Below are 13,044 nucleotides of genomic sequence, written 5' to 3' on the forward strand. Positions count from 1 at the left end.
AGCAGCATCCCAACCTCTATATAATAAATGCCAGTGGCACCCTCCCCCGGTTGTGACAACCAAAAATGTCTCCAGACACTCCCAAATATTCCCTGGGAGGGACAGAATCACCCCTGTTTGATCATTTTTTGGATCTTTGAGAGAGAAACATTTGGATATGACAGTCCCCAAATCATTTTAAGTGAGAGGCCTTGAAGAGAAGGAAACAGTGTGGCCTAAGTTTTGGAAAAGGCTGTTCAAATACAAAAATGACAGAGAAAGGAAAAATAAATGAAATGGAAAAACAAAAGAAGACAAGTGATAGAGGTGAAGAAAAGGAACTTATGAAATGATCTGTGGGCCAGGCATGGTGGCTCACACCTGTAATCCCAGCACTTTGGGAGGCCCAGGTGGGAGGATTGCTTGAGCTCAGGAGTTTGAGACCAGCCTGGCCAACATAGGCCCATCTCTACAAAAAAAAAAAAAAAATATATATATATATATATACACACACACACACACACACATATATATATAATATATATATAGGTGGGATGTGTATATATATATTATATATAATATAAAATATATTTTTAATTAAAAAATAAGTTACTCATATCATACCAAGGAAGCTAGTTCATTAGTTCACACTAACAAAGACACTAAGAAATTTTTTTTTTTTGAGACAGAGTCTTGCTCACAGCCCAGGCTGGAGTGCAGTGGCACAATCTCGGCTCACTGCAAGGTCCGCCTCCTGGGTTCATGCCATTCTCCTGCCTCAGCCTCCCAAGTAGCTGGGACTACAGGCACCCGCCTCTGCGCCCAGCTAATTTTTTGTATTTTTAGTAGAGACGGGGTTTCACCATGGTCTTGATCTCCTGACCTTGTGATCTGCCTGCCTCAGCCTCCCAAAGTGCTGGGATTACAGGCATGAGCCACCGTGCCCAGCCTGTACCACAATCTCTTATGAAATTGCTTATTGTGAATCAATCCTCAAGTATCTATTCCATGATACATGCTTTAGGAAAATCAGATTTCTGGTTTTGGAGGCCAAATACATGAGGTCCTGAGCTCTGGTGCTCTACTCCAAGGGTCTCTGAATGGCTGGGCATATTTTTTTTACCATATTTTTTAAAAAAGAGCACTAAACTGGGAGACAAAAGACCAAGACTGCAGTTCTTGGTTGTTTTCCACAGATAGATGAGTCTCAAGGAATTTGAGACTTCCTTGAAACTCAAGGAAGTACTCAAGGAAGTTGAGTAAAGGAAGCTTCTTTACTCATTGCTTCTGTTAATTCATCTTTAAACGGGATAAAAAAGACTGTGGAGTCTAGAATTGTATGAGGATCAAATAAAACCCCCCCGCAAAAAAGTTTAAGATAATTTTTTGAGTTGTAGTTATTCCCAGTATTCCAGAGCCTCTGATCTCTTGATATTTGTTACAAGTTTCACATCTTATTTCATAATGAAATGCTAAAGATGCCTCAGCAATAGCCAGTTGACTTCAAAGGTCTCGTATGAGGAATCCTTTTAATTTGGGCTATTCACCTTATAATTTGGTCCTGGGAAAACAGCAAATAAATAAAATTTTATGAGGACTATTGATGATCTAAGATGGTAATTATCAGTGTAGTTTAGCATGAGCTAATGAAATACAGACTCAGGATTTTCATCTTAGTATAAAAAAGCTCTTCTCCAACAAATCCCCAAATGACGGATGACGCCAGTGCAGGGGGCGGCGGGGCGGAGGGCGGGGCGGAGGCCCCCGCAGCCCTGGGAGGGATGGGGAACCGCGGTGGCTTCCGCGGAGGTTTCGGCAGTGGCATCCGGGGCCAGGGTCACGGCCGTGGACTGGCCGGAGCCGAGGCCGCGGAACTCGCTGAGGCAAGGCCGAGGATAAGGAGTAGATGCCCGTCACCAAGCTGGGCCACCTGGTCAAGGACCTGAAGATCAAGTACCTGGAGGATGTCTCTTCTCCCTGCCCATCAACGAATCTGAGATCATTGACTTTTTCCTTGGGACCTCTCTCAAGGAAGAGGTTTTGAAGATTATGCCGGTGCAGAAGCAGACCCGCGCCGTTCAGCACACCAGATTCAAGGCGTTTGTTGCCATCGGGGACTACAATGGCCACGTCGGTCTGGGTGTTAAGCGCTCCAAGGAGGTGGCCACTGCCATCCGCGGAGCCATCATCCTGGCCAAGCTCTCCAATGTCCCCGTGCGCAGAGGCTATTGGGGGAACAAGATGGGAAAGCCCCACACCGTCCCTTGCAAGGTGACAGACCGCTGCCGCTCTGTGCTGGTGCACCTCATCCCCGCGCCCAGAGGCACTGGCATTGTCTGGGCGCCTGTGCCCAAGAAGCTCCTCATGATGGCTGGTGTTGATGACTGCTACACCTCAGCCAGGGGCTGCACTGCCACCCTGGGCAACTTCTCCAAGGCCACCTTTGACGCCATCTGTAAGACCTACAGCTCCCTGACCCCCGACCTCTGGAAGGAGACTATATTCACCAAGTCTCCCTATCAGGAATTCACTGACCACCTCGTCAAGACCCACACCAGAGTCTCCATGCAGAGGACCCAGGCTCCAGCAGTGGCTGCAACATAGGGTTTTTATACAAGAAAAATAAAGTGAATTAAGCCTGAAAAAAAAAAAAAAAAAAAAAAAAGCTGGTCTCAAATTAGGGGCCTGTATGGAAGAATTAATATCTGTTGAGTACTTACTGTCAGGCCCTATAGATGTTACATGCATTATCTCGTTTAATACTCAAGAACAGCTTTGTCAGGTTAACATTATATCCATTTTATAAACAGGTTAACGAAGGCTCAGAGAGTGTAAGTCACTTACCCAACATAACACAGTGAGTAACAGAGATGGAATTCGAGCCCAAGTCTGCGTGAATCTGGAGCCCATATTTTTTCTGCTATGTTACAGTGCCTCTGGAAATATATTTGACTATGCCTACTGGTAATAGAGTTTATGATAAATGATATATATTTGATGTTTATATATTTATATCAATTGTTTTACTTCATCATTACAAGTAAGATAGACTATCTAGGGATGATTATCACCACTTTACAGATGAGGAAACAGATAGTCAGAAAATTTAACTTACCTAGCTTCAGACAACCAATAAATGATAATAATAGCGCTTGGACGCATGTACTGCAACTCTCGGACTCCTGCTTTTTCCACATTGGCCTATGAGAGTAGAATTTTATCTATATTTTATCTATGAGTTTTCTTTTTCCTTTTTTTTTTTTTTTTTTTCTGAGACAGAGTCTTACTCTGTCACCCAGGCTGGAGTGCAGTGGCGCAATCTCGGCTCACTGCAACCTCTGTCCCCTGGGTTCAAGCGATTCTCCTGCCTCAGCCTCCCAAGTAGCTGAGAGGGATTACAGGTTCCTGCCACCATGCCCGGCTAATTTTTGTATTGTTAGTAGAAATGGGATTATATCATCTTGGCCAGGCTGATCTTGAACTCCTGACCTCATGATCCACTTGCCTCAGCCTCTCAAAGTGCTGGGATTACAGGCGTGAGCCACCTTGCCCAGCCATATCTATGAATTTTCTGGCTCTAACTTTTAATAGGAGCAAACAGTGGGCATCTTGACAGTCTTGCACTTCTGTTTATGCTTGTACAGATTAAACACATATGTTCACTCCCCAAATCACTGAAGTGACAGTGAGTTAACATTTTTGTGGTTTCCAGTCTATGGACAAAGAGAGTAAGAAAGAAACCGATAGCAGGTTTCTTTCTTACTATTTTTGTCCATAGACTGGAAACCACAAAAGGATATCAAGGATATCAACACATTTTTGGAAGATGGAAAACCATAGTTGAGCTGAGAAAACAATTCTAAATGTTTGCTGAGGGTTATACTAACAAGAGACAAACAGATTCGTATTGCGGAACACTAGAATGTCAGGACTGGGACAGAGCAGATCAGAGGTGACGTGAGAGGCAGGAAAGAGAGGGTTTGGCTGAAAGCCTTTATAGGAAGTGAAACGGCCAGGTCTTTTTCTCCATCCTACTCACTTAGACAACTACCCTTTCATCTCCCTAGCAGCCCCCGGGACAAAATTGAGGTAGAGAAGCTCCAGACACTGAGATACCAGACACAGCTAAAGATAATAGCAGGGAGGCTAAGGTAGGAGGGTATCAGACTGAAAACAGAGATTAGATGAATTGTCTACATGCTGAACGGTGAAACACACTCAGTCCTCCTGCTGAAATTTGCTCCAGGAATGCTGACAGCAAGGCTTGTATTCTCCAGGCAAGATATCAGGGAATTAATTTTAATTAACCCCAGAGGAAAGATCTATACATACTGATATTTGAGATCCCCCAACAAAACACCTAAGTACCCACTTTATCATCCTACAGTGAAACCCACGAACTGATAAACTTCCTGTTAACACAGAGCTTCCAAATACTTAGTGACTCACTCTTAAATATGAAGAGACAACAAAGGGTCACCAGATATTTAAGATAAACCTTCACCAAGAAAGACAGCATCAATTAGAAAAAAAAGAAAAAGGGAACAGAAACTGAAAAGAACAGAAAAATGTTTTTTAAAAATAAGCAGTCTATGAGAGATAGTAGAAAATACTGCATCCATAAAGCAAAGATAAAATGGTCCAAAAAACAAACAGAAAAAGTAACAGCTCTGGGGAATTAAAAATATAATAGAAAAATTGGCTGAGTATGGTGGCTCATGCCTGTAATCCCAGCACTCTCAGAGGCCAAGGTAGAAGGATTGTTTAAAGCCAGGAGTTCGAGACCAACCTGAGCAATATAGATAGATCTCTGCTAAACATTTTTTTAAAAAGAAAAATTAGGCTGGGTGCAGTGGCTCATGCCTGTAATCAAGAGTAAAACAAGAAAAAGTAAAACAAGAAAGACAGAAAAAAAAAATCCTAAAATTTGTACAGAACAAAAAGTCCAAATAGTCAAAGCAATCCTAAATGAAAAGAACAAAGCTAGAGGCATTACACTGCCTGACTTTAAAATATATTGCAAGGCTCTAATAACCAAAACAGCATGGCATTGATATAAAAACATAGACCAAGAGAACAAAATAGAGAACCCAGAAATAAATCCACATACAGCAAATTGATATTTGAAAAAGGTACCAAGCACATACGCTGGGGGAAAATGTTGTTGTGAAAACAATATCCATATCCAGAAGAATGAAACTAAACTCCTCTCTCTCACCATATGCAAAAAATCAACTCAAAATGTGTAGGGAAAACAAAGAGAGATCAGATTGTTACTGTATCTAGAAAAAGGAAGACAAAAGAAACTCTTTTTTTTTTTTGAAAGGAAGTCTCACTCTGTCGCCCAGGCTGGAGTGCAGTGGCACAATCTCGTCTCACTACAAGCTCCACCTCCCGGGTTCACACCATTCTCCCACCTCAGCCTCCCTAGTAACTGGGACTGCAGGTGCCCGCCACCATGCCCAGCTAATTTTTTGTATTTTTAGTAGAGACAGGGTTTCACTGTGGTAGTCAGGATGGTCTCGAACTCCTGACCTCGTGATCTGCCTGCCTCAGCCTACCAAAGTGCTGGGATTACAGGCATGAGCCACCACGCCTGGTGAAGAAACTACATTTTTATCTGTACTAAGAAAAATTGTTCTGCTTTGAGATGCTGTTAATCTGTGACTCTTGGCCCAACCCTGTGCTCACAAAAACATGTGCTGTATTGACTCAAGGTTTAAGGGATTTAGGGCTGTACAGGATGTGCTTTGTTAAAAATGTGTTTGCAGCCGGGCGCAGTGGCTCACGCCTGTAATCCCAACACTTTGAGAGGCCGAGGCAGGCAGATCATGAGGTCAGGAGATCAAGACCATCCTGGCTAACATGGTGAAACCCTGTCTGTACTAAAAATACAAAAACTTAGACAGGCGTGGTGGCACGCACCTGTAGTCCCAGCTACTTGGGAGGCTGAGGCAGGAGAATGGCATGAACCCAGGAGGCAGAGTTTGAAGTGAGCCGAGATTGCGCCACTGCATTCCAGCCTGGGCGACAGAGAGAGACTTCCCTCTGAAAAAAAAAAAAAGGAAAAAAAAAAGTATTTCCAGACAGTATGCTTTGTGAAAGTCATCGCCATTCTCCATTCTCTATTAACCAGGGACATAATGCACTGTGGAAGGCCACAGGGACCCCTGCCCAAGAAAGCCTGGGTATTATCCAGGTTTCCCCCCACTGAGACAGCCTGAGATATGGCCTCATGGGAAGGGAAAGACCTTACAGCCCCCCAACCCGACACCTGTAAAGGGTCTGTGCTGAGGAGGATTAGTGAAAGCAGAAGGCCTCTATGCGGTTGAGATAAGAGGAAGGCACCTGTCTCCTGCACGTCCCTGGGAATGGAATGTCTTGGTGTAAAATCTGACCATACATTCTATTCTGAGATAGGAGAAAACCGCCTTATGGCTGGAAGCGGTACTGCCTCATGGCACTGAGGTGTTAATATAAGGTTAAACATAAATCTAGCGTATGTGCACATCCAGGCACAGCATCTTTTCTTCGACTACTATTTATGACACAGAGTCTTTGTTCACATGTTTTTCTGCTGACCCTCTCCCCACCTTCACCCTATAGCCCCACCACATTCCCCTCGTGGAGATAGTAAAGAAAGTGATCAATAAGTACTGAGGGAACTCAGAGACCAGCGCAGGTGCAGGTCCTCACTTGCTAAGTGCCAGTCCCCTAGGACCACGTTTTTTCCTCTATACTTTGTCTTTGTGTCTTATTTCCTTTTCTTAGTCCCTCGTCTCCACCTTGTGAGAAATACCCACAGGTGTGGAGGGGCAGGCCCCCTTCATCTGGTGCCCAATGTGGGTTCCTTTCTCTATGGTGAAGATACGCTACAGTGTGATCATTGAAGGCAAATCGACGAGAGATTCCTGAGTACGTCCACGGTCAGCCTTGCGGTAAGCTTGTGCACTCAGAGAAACCTAGGATAACAATGGGTCAAACTGAAAGCAAATATGCCTCTTATCTCAGCTTTATTAAAATTCTTTTAAGAAGAGGGGGAGTTAGAGCCTCTACAGAAAATCTAATCATGGTATTCCAAACAATAGAACAATTCTGCCCATGGTTTCAAGAACAGGGAACTTTAGATCTAAAAGATTGGGAAAAATTGGCAAAGAATTAAAACAAGAAAATAGGGAGGATAAAATCATCCCACTTACACTACGGAATAATTGGGCCATTATTAAAATAGCTTTAGAATATTTAAAACAGAAGAAGATAGCGTTTCAGTTTCTGATGCCCCTGAAAGCTGTGTAATTGATTGTGAAGAAGAGGCAGGGACAGAATTCGAGAAAGGAACGGAAAGTTCACAGTATAAAAAGGTAGACGAGCCTGTAATGGTTCAGTCAACGCAAAATGTTGACTACAGTAAATTACAGGAGGTAATATATTCCGAACCATCAAAATTGGGGGGAAAAGGTCTAGAACTATTGGGGCCATCAGAGTCTAAACCACGATGGCCAACTCTCCAATCCCAAATGCAGGTTAGACAAGTACAAACCCCAAGAGAATATCAGAAAAGGATAGTCTCTATCACGGCAATGACAATCCAGATACAGTATCCACAATATCAGCCGGTAGAAAGTAACACCCAACGGCCAGTACCCTGCCAATACTGGTCGCCAGCCGAACTTCAGTATCGGCCGCTCCCAGAAAATCAGTATGGACAGCCAGGAAGTTTCCAGCACTACAGAGCACGGTGCTATATCCTCAGCCGCCCACTAGGAGACTTAATCCTACAGCACCACCTAGTGGACAATATGGTGCATTACATGAAATTATTGAGAAGGCAAGAAAACAAGGAGATACTGAGGCATGGCAGTTTCTAGTAATATTAGAGCCCATACCACCTGGAGAAGGGGCCCAAGAGGGAGTGCCTACCCGAGCTGATGCCAGGTATGAGTCCTTTTCTATGAAAATGCTAAAAGACATGAAAGAGGGAGTAAAACAGTATGTACCCAATTCTCCTTATATGAGAACATTACTAGATTCCGTTGCTCACGGAAATAGACTTATTCCTTATGACCAGGAAATTTTGGCCAAATTGTCACTCTCACCTTGTCAATTTTTACAATTTAAGACCTGGTGGAGGCCGGGCGCGGTGGCTCAAGCCTGTAATACCAGCACTTTGGGAGGCCGAGACGGGCGGATCACGAGGTCAGGAGATCGAGACCATCCTGGCTAACACGGTGAAACCCCGTCTCTACTAAAAAATACAAAAAACTAGCCGGGCGAGGTGGCTGGCGCCTGTAGTCCCAGCTACTCGGGAGGCTGAGGCAGGAGAATAGCGTAAACCCGGGAGGCGGAGCTTGCAGTGAGCTGAGATCCGGCCACTGCACTCCAGTCTGGGCGACAGAGCAAGACTCCGTCTCAAAAAAAAAAAAAAAAAAAAGACCTGGTGGATTGATGGGGTGCAACAACAGATCCAAAACAATAGGGCCGCCAATCCTCCAGTTAACATAGATGCAGGTAAAAAATAGAAAAATTAAACCACAAAAAATAGAAATAAGAAAAGACACATTAAAAACATTAAATGACTTTCAGAAATTGCTAGGAGATATTAATTAAATTCGGCCAACTCTAGTCATTCCTACTTACGCCATGTCAAATTTGTTCTCTATCTTAAGAGGGGACCCGGACTTAAATAGTAAAAGAATATTAACCGCAGAGGCAGCAAATGAAATTGAATTAGTTGAAGAAAAAATTCAGTCAGCACAAGTAAATAGAATAGATCCCTTGGCCCCACTCCAACTGTTGATTTTTGCTACTGCACATTCTCCGACAGGCATCATTGTTCAAAACACTGACCTTGTGGAGTGCTCCCTTCTTCCTCACGGTACAATTAAGACTTTCACATTGTACTTGGATCAAATAGCTACATTAATTGGTCAGGCAAGATTATGAATAATAAACTTGTGTGGAAGTGATCCAGACAAAATCATTATTCCTTTAAACAAGGAACAGGTTAGACAAGCCTTCGTCAATTCTTGTATGTGGCAGACTGGTCTTGCTGATTTTGTGGGAATTATTGCCAATCATTACCCAAAAACAAAAACCTTCCATTTTTAAAAATTGACTACTTGGATTTTACCTAAAATTACCAGACATTAAACCTTTAGAAAAGTGCTCTGACAGTGTTTACTGATGGTTCCAGCAATGAAAAAGTGGCTTATACTGGGCCAAAAGAACAAGTCATTGAAATTCAATATCACTCGGCTCAAAGAGCAGAGTTGGTTACAGCCATTACAGTGTACAAGATTTTAATCAGCCTATTAATATTGTGTCAGATTCTGCATATATAGTACGGGCTACAAGGGATGTTGCGACAGCCCTAATCAAATACAGTATGGATGATCAGTTAAACCAGCTGTTCAATTTATTACAACAAACTGTGAGAAAAAGAAATTTCCTATTTTATGTTACTCATATTCGAGCACACACTAATTTACCAGGGACTTTAACTAAAGCAAATGAACAAGCTGACTTACTGGTATCCTCTGCATTCATAAAAGCACAAGAACTTCATGCTTTGACTCATGTAAATGCGGCAGGATTAAAAAATAAATTTGATATCATATGGAAATAGGAAAAATATATTGTACAACATTGCACCCAGTGTCAAGTTCTACACCTGCCCACTCAAGAGGCAAGAGTTAATTACAGAGGTCTAGGTCCTAATGCGTTATGGCAAATGGATGTCGCACATGTACCTTCATTTGGAAAATTATCATTTGTCCATGTGACAGTTGATACTTATTCACATTTCATATGGGCAAGACAGGAGAAAGTATTTCCCATGTTAAAAGACATTTATTATCTTGTTTTGCTCTCATGGGTGTTCCAGAAAAAATTAAAACTGACAATTGGCCAGGATACTGTAGTAAAATATTCCAAAAATTCTTAAATCAGTGGAAAATTACACATACAACAGGAATTCCCTATAATTCCCAAGGACAGGCCATAGTTGAAAGAACTAACAGAACACTCAAAACTCAATTGGTTAAACAAAAAAGAAGGGGGAGACAGTAAGGAGTATACCACTCCTCAGATGAAACTTAATCTAGCACTCTATACTTTATTTTTATTTTTATTTTTTTTTTGAGACGGAGTCTCACGCTGTTGCCCAGGCTGGAGTGCAGTGGCGCGATCTCGGCTCACTGCAAGCTCCGCCTCCCGGGTTCCCGCCATTCTCCTGCCTCAGCCTCCCAAGTAGCTGGGACTACAGGCGCCCGCCACCGCGCCCGGCTAATTTTTTGTATTTTTAGTAGAGACGGGGTTTCACTGTGGTCTCGATCTCCTGACCTTGTGATCCGCCCGCCTCGGCCTCCCAAAGTGCTGGGATTACAGGCTTGAGCCACCGCGCCCGGCCAATACTTTAAATTTTTTAAACATTTATAGAAATTAGACTACTACCTCTGCAAAACAACATCTTACTGGTAAAAAGAACAGCCCACATGAAGGAAAACTAATTTGGTGGAAAGACAACAAAAATAAAACATGGGAAATAGGGAAGGTGGTAACATGGGGGAGAGGTTTTGCTTGTGTTTCACCAGGGGTAAATCAGCTTCCTGTTTAGATACCGACTAGACATTTAAAGTTCTACAATGAACCCATCGGAGATGCAAAGAAAAGCGTCTCCGCAGAGACGGAGACACCGCAATCGAGCACCATCGACTTGCCAGACGAACAAAATGGTGATATCAGAAGAACAGACGAAGTTGCCATCCACCAAGAAAAACAGAACCGCCGACTTGGGCACAATTTAAAAAGCTGACACAGTTCTCTGAAAAAAAGCCGAGAGAACACAAGGGTGACACAAACTCCAGAGAGTATGCTGCTTGCAGCTTTGATGATTGTATCAACGGTAGGAAGTCTCTCCACGTCTGCAGGAGCAGCTGCAGCTGATTATACCTACTGGGCCTACGTGCCCTTCCCGCCCTTAATTCGGGCAGTTACATGGATGGATAATCTGATTGAAGTATATGTTAATAATAGTGCGTGGGTACCTGGCCCCATAGATGACTGTTGCCCTGCCCAACCCGAGGAGGAAGGAATGATGAATATTTCAATTGGGTATCGTTATCCTCCTATTTGCCTAGGGAGGGCACCAGGATGCTTAATGCCCGAAACCCACAATTAGTAGAAGTACCTATTGTCAGTACCACCAGTAGATTTACTTATGACATGGTAAGTGGAATGTCACTCAGGCCACAGGTAAATTATTTACAGGACCCTTCTTATCAAAGATCATTACAATCTAGGCCTAAGGGGAAGCCTTGCCTCAAGGAAATTCCCAAAGAATCAAAACGCCTAGAAGTTTTAGTTTGGGAAGAATGTGTGGCGGATAATGTGGTGATACTCCAAAACAATGAATTCGGAACCATTATAGATTGGGCACCTCATCCACCGCAGTTGCACAGGACAAACTCAATCGTGTTCCAGTGCACATATGAGTCCGGCTGTGAACAGTGACGTAAGAGAAGGTTTAGATAAAAATAAGTACAAAAGGTTAGTCTCCCTACCCTTGGGAATGGGGAGAAAAAGGAATCTCTGCTCCAAGACCAAAAATAATAAGTCCTGTCGTAAGTCATCTTATACTATTGATCTAAATTCCAGTCTGACAATTCCTGTGCAAAATTGTGTAAAACCCCCTTATATGCTAATTGTAGGAAACTTAGTTATTAAACCAGATTCCCAAACTATATCCTGTGAAAACTGTAGATTGTTCACTTGCATTGATTCGACTTTTAATTGGCAGCACCATATTCTACTAGTGAGAACAAGAGAGGGCATGTGGATCCCTGTGTCCATGGACCGACCATGGGAGGCTTCGCCATCCATCCATATGTTGACTGAAGTATTAAAAGGAGTTCTAAATAGATCCGAAAGATTCATTTTTACTTTAATTTCAGTGATCATGGGATTAATTGCAGTCACAGCTATGGCCGCTGTGGCAGGAGTTGCATTGCACTCTTCTGTACAGACAGTAAACTTTGTTAACAATTGGCAAAAAAATTTTGCGAGATTGTGGAATTCACAATCTGATATTGATCAAAAATTGGCAAACCCAATTAATGATCTTAGACAAACTGTCATTTGGGTGGGAGACAGGCTCATGAGCTCGGAACATCGTTTTCAGTTACAGTGTGACAGGAATACGTCAGATTTTTGTATTACACTCCGAGCCTGTAATGAGTCTGAGCATCACTGGGACATCGTTGGATGCCATCTGTAGGAAAGAGAAGATAATCTTACTTTAGACGTTTCAAAATTAAAAGAGCAAATTTTCAAAGCATCAAAAGCCCATTTAAATCTGGTACCAGGAACTGAGGCAATCGCAGGAGCTGCTGATGGCTTTGCAAATCTTAACCCTGTCACTTGGGTTAAAAGCCTCGGAAGTTCCACTATTGTAAATTTTGTATTAATCCTTGTGTGCCTGCTCTGTCTGTTGTTAGTCTACAGGTGTACCCAGCAGCTCCGAAGAGACAGCGACCGTCAAGAACGGGCCACAATGATGATGGTGGTTTTGTCAAAAGAAAAGGGGGAAATGTGGGGAAAAGAAAGAGAGATCAGATTGTTACTGTGTCTAATTAGAAAAAGGAAGACAAAAGAAACTACATTTTGATCTGTGCTAAGAAAAATTGTTCTGCTTTGAGATGCTGTTAACCTGTAACTCTTGTCCCAGCCCTGTGCTCACAAAAACATGTGCTGTATTGACTCAAGGTTTAATGGATCTAGGGCTGTGCAGGATGTGCTTTGTTTTTTTTTTGTTTGTTTGTTTTTTGTTTTTTTTGTTTTTTTTTTGAGATGGAGTCTCGCTCTGTCGCCCAGGCTGGAGTGCAGTGGCGAGATCTCGGCTCACTGCAAGCTCCGCCTCCTGGGTTCACGCCATTCTCCTGCCTCAGCCTCCCGAGTAGCTGGGACTACAGGCGCCCATGACCACGCCCGGCTAATTTTTTGTATTTTTAGTAGAGACGGGGTTTCCCCGTGGTCTCGATCTCCTGACCTTGTGATCCGCCCGCCTCG

At 43.0% G+C, this 13,044-nt stretch overlaps 1 pseudogene; it reads left to right on the top strand.

The window, feature by feature from the left end:
- Window positions 1-1,760: 1,760 nt before the first annotated feature.
- Window positions 1,761-2,617, top strand: LOC107000432 (small ribosomal subunit protein uS5 pseudogene; annotated as a pseudogene).
- The last annotated feature ends 10,427 nt before the right edge of the window (window positions 2,618-13,044 follow it).

The sequence above is a fragment of the Macaca mulatta genome, chromosome 10, assembly GCF_049350105.2.
Source record: "Macaca mulatta isolate MMU2019108-1 chromosome 10, T2T-MMU8v2.0, whole genome shotgun sequence".
Classification (NCBI taxonomy): domain Eukaryota; kingdom Metazoa; phylum Chordata; class Mammalia; order Primates; family Cercopithecidae; genus Macaca; species Macaca mulatta.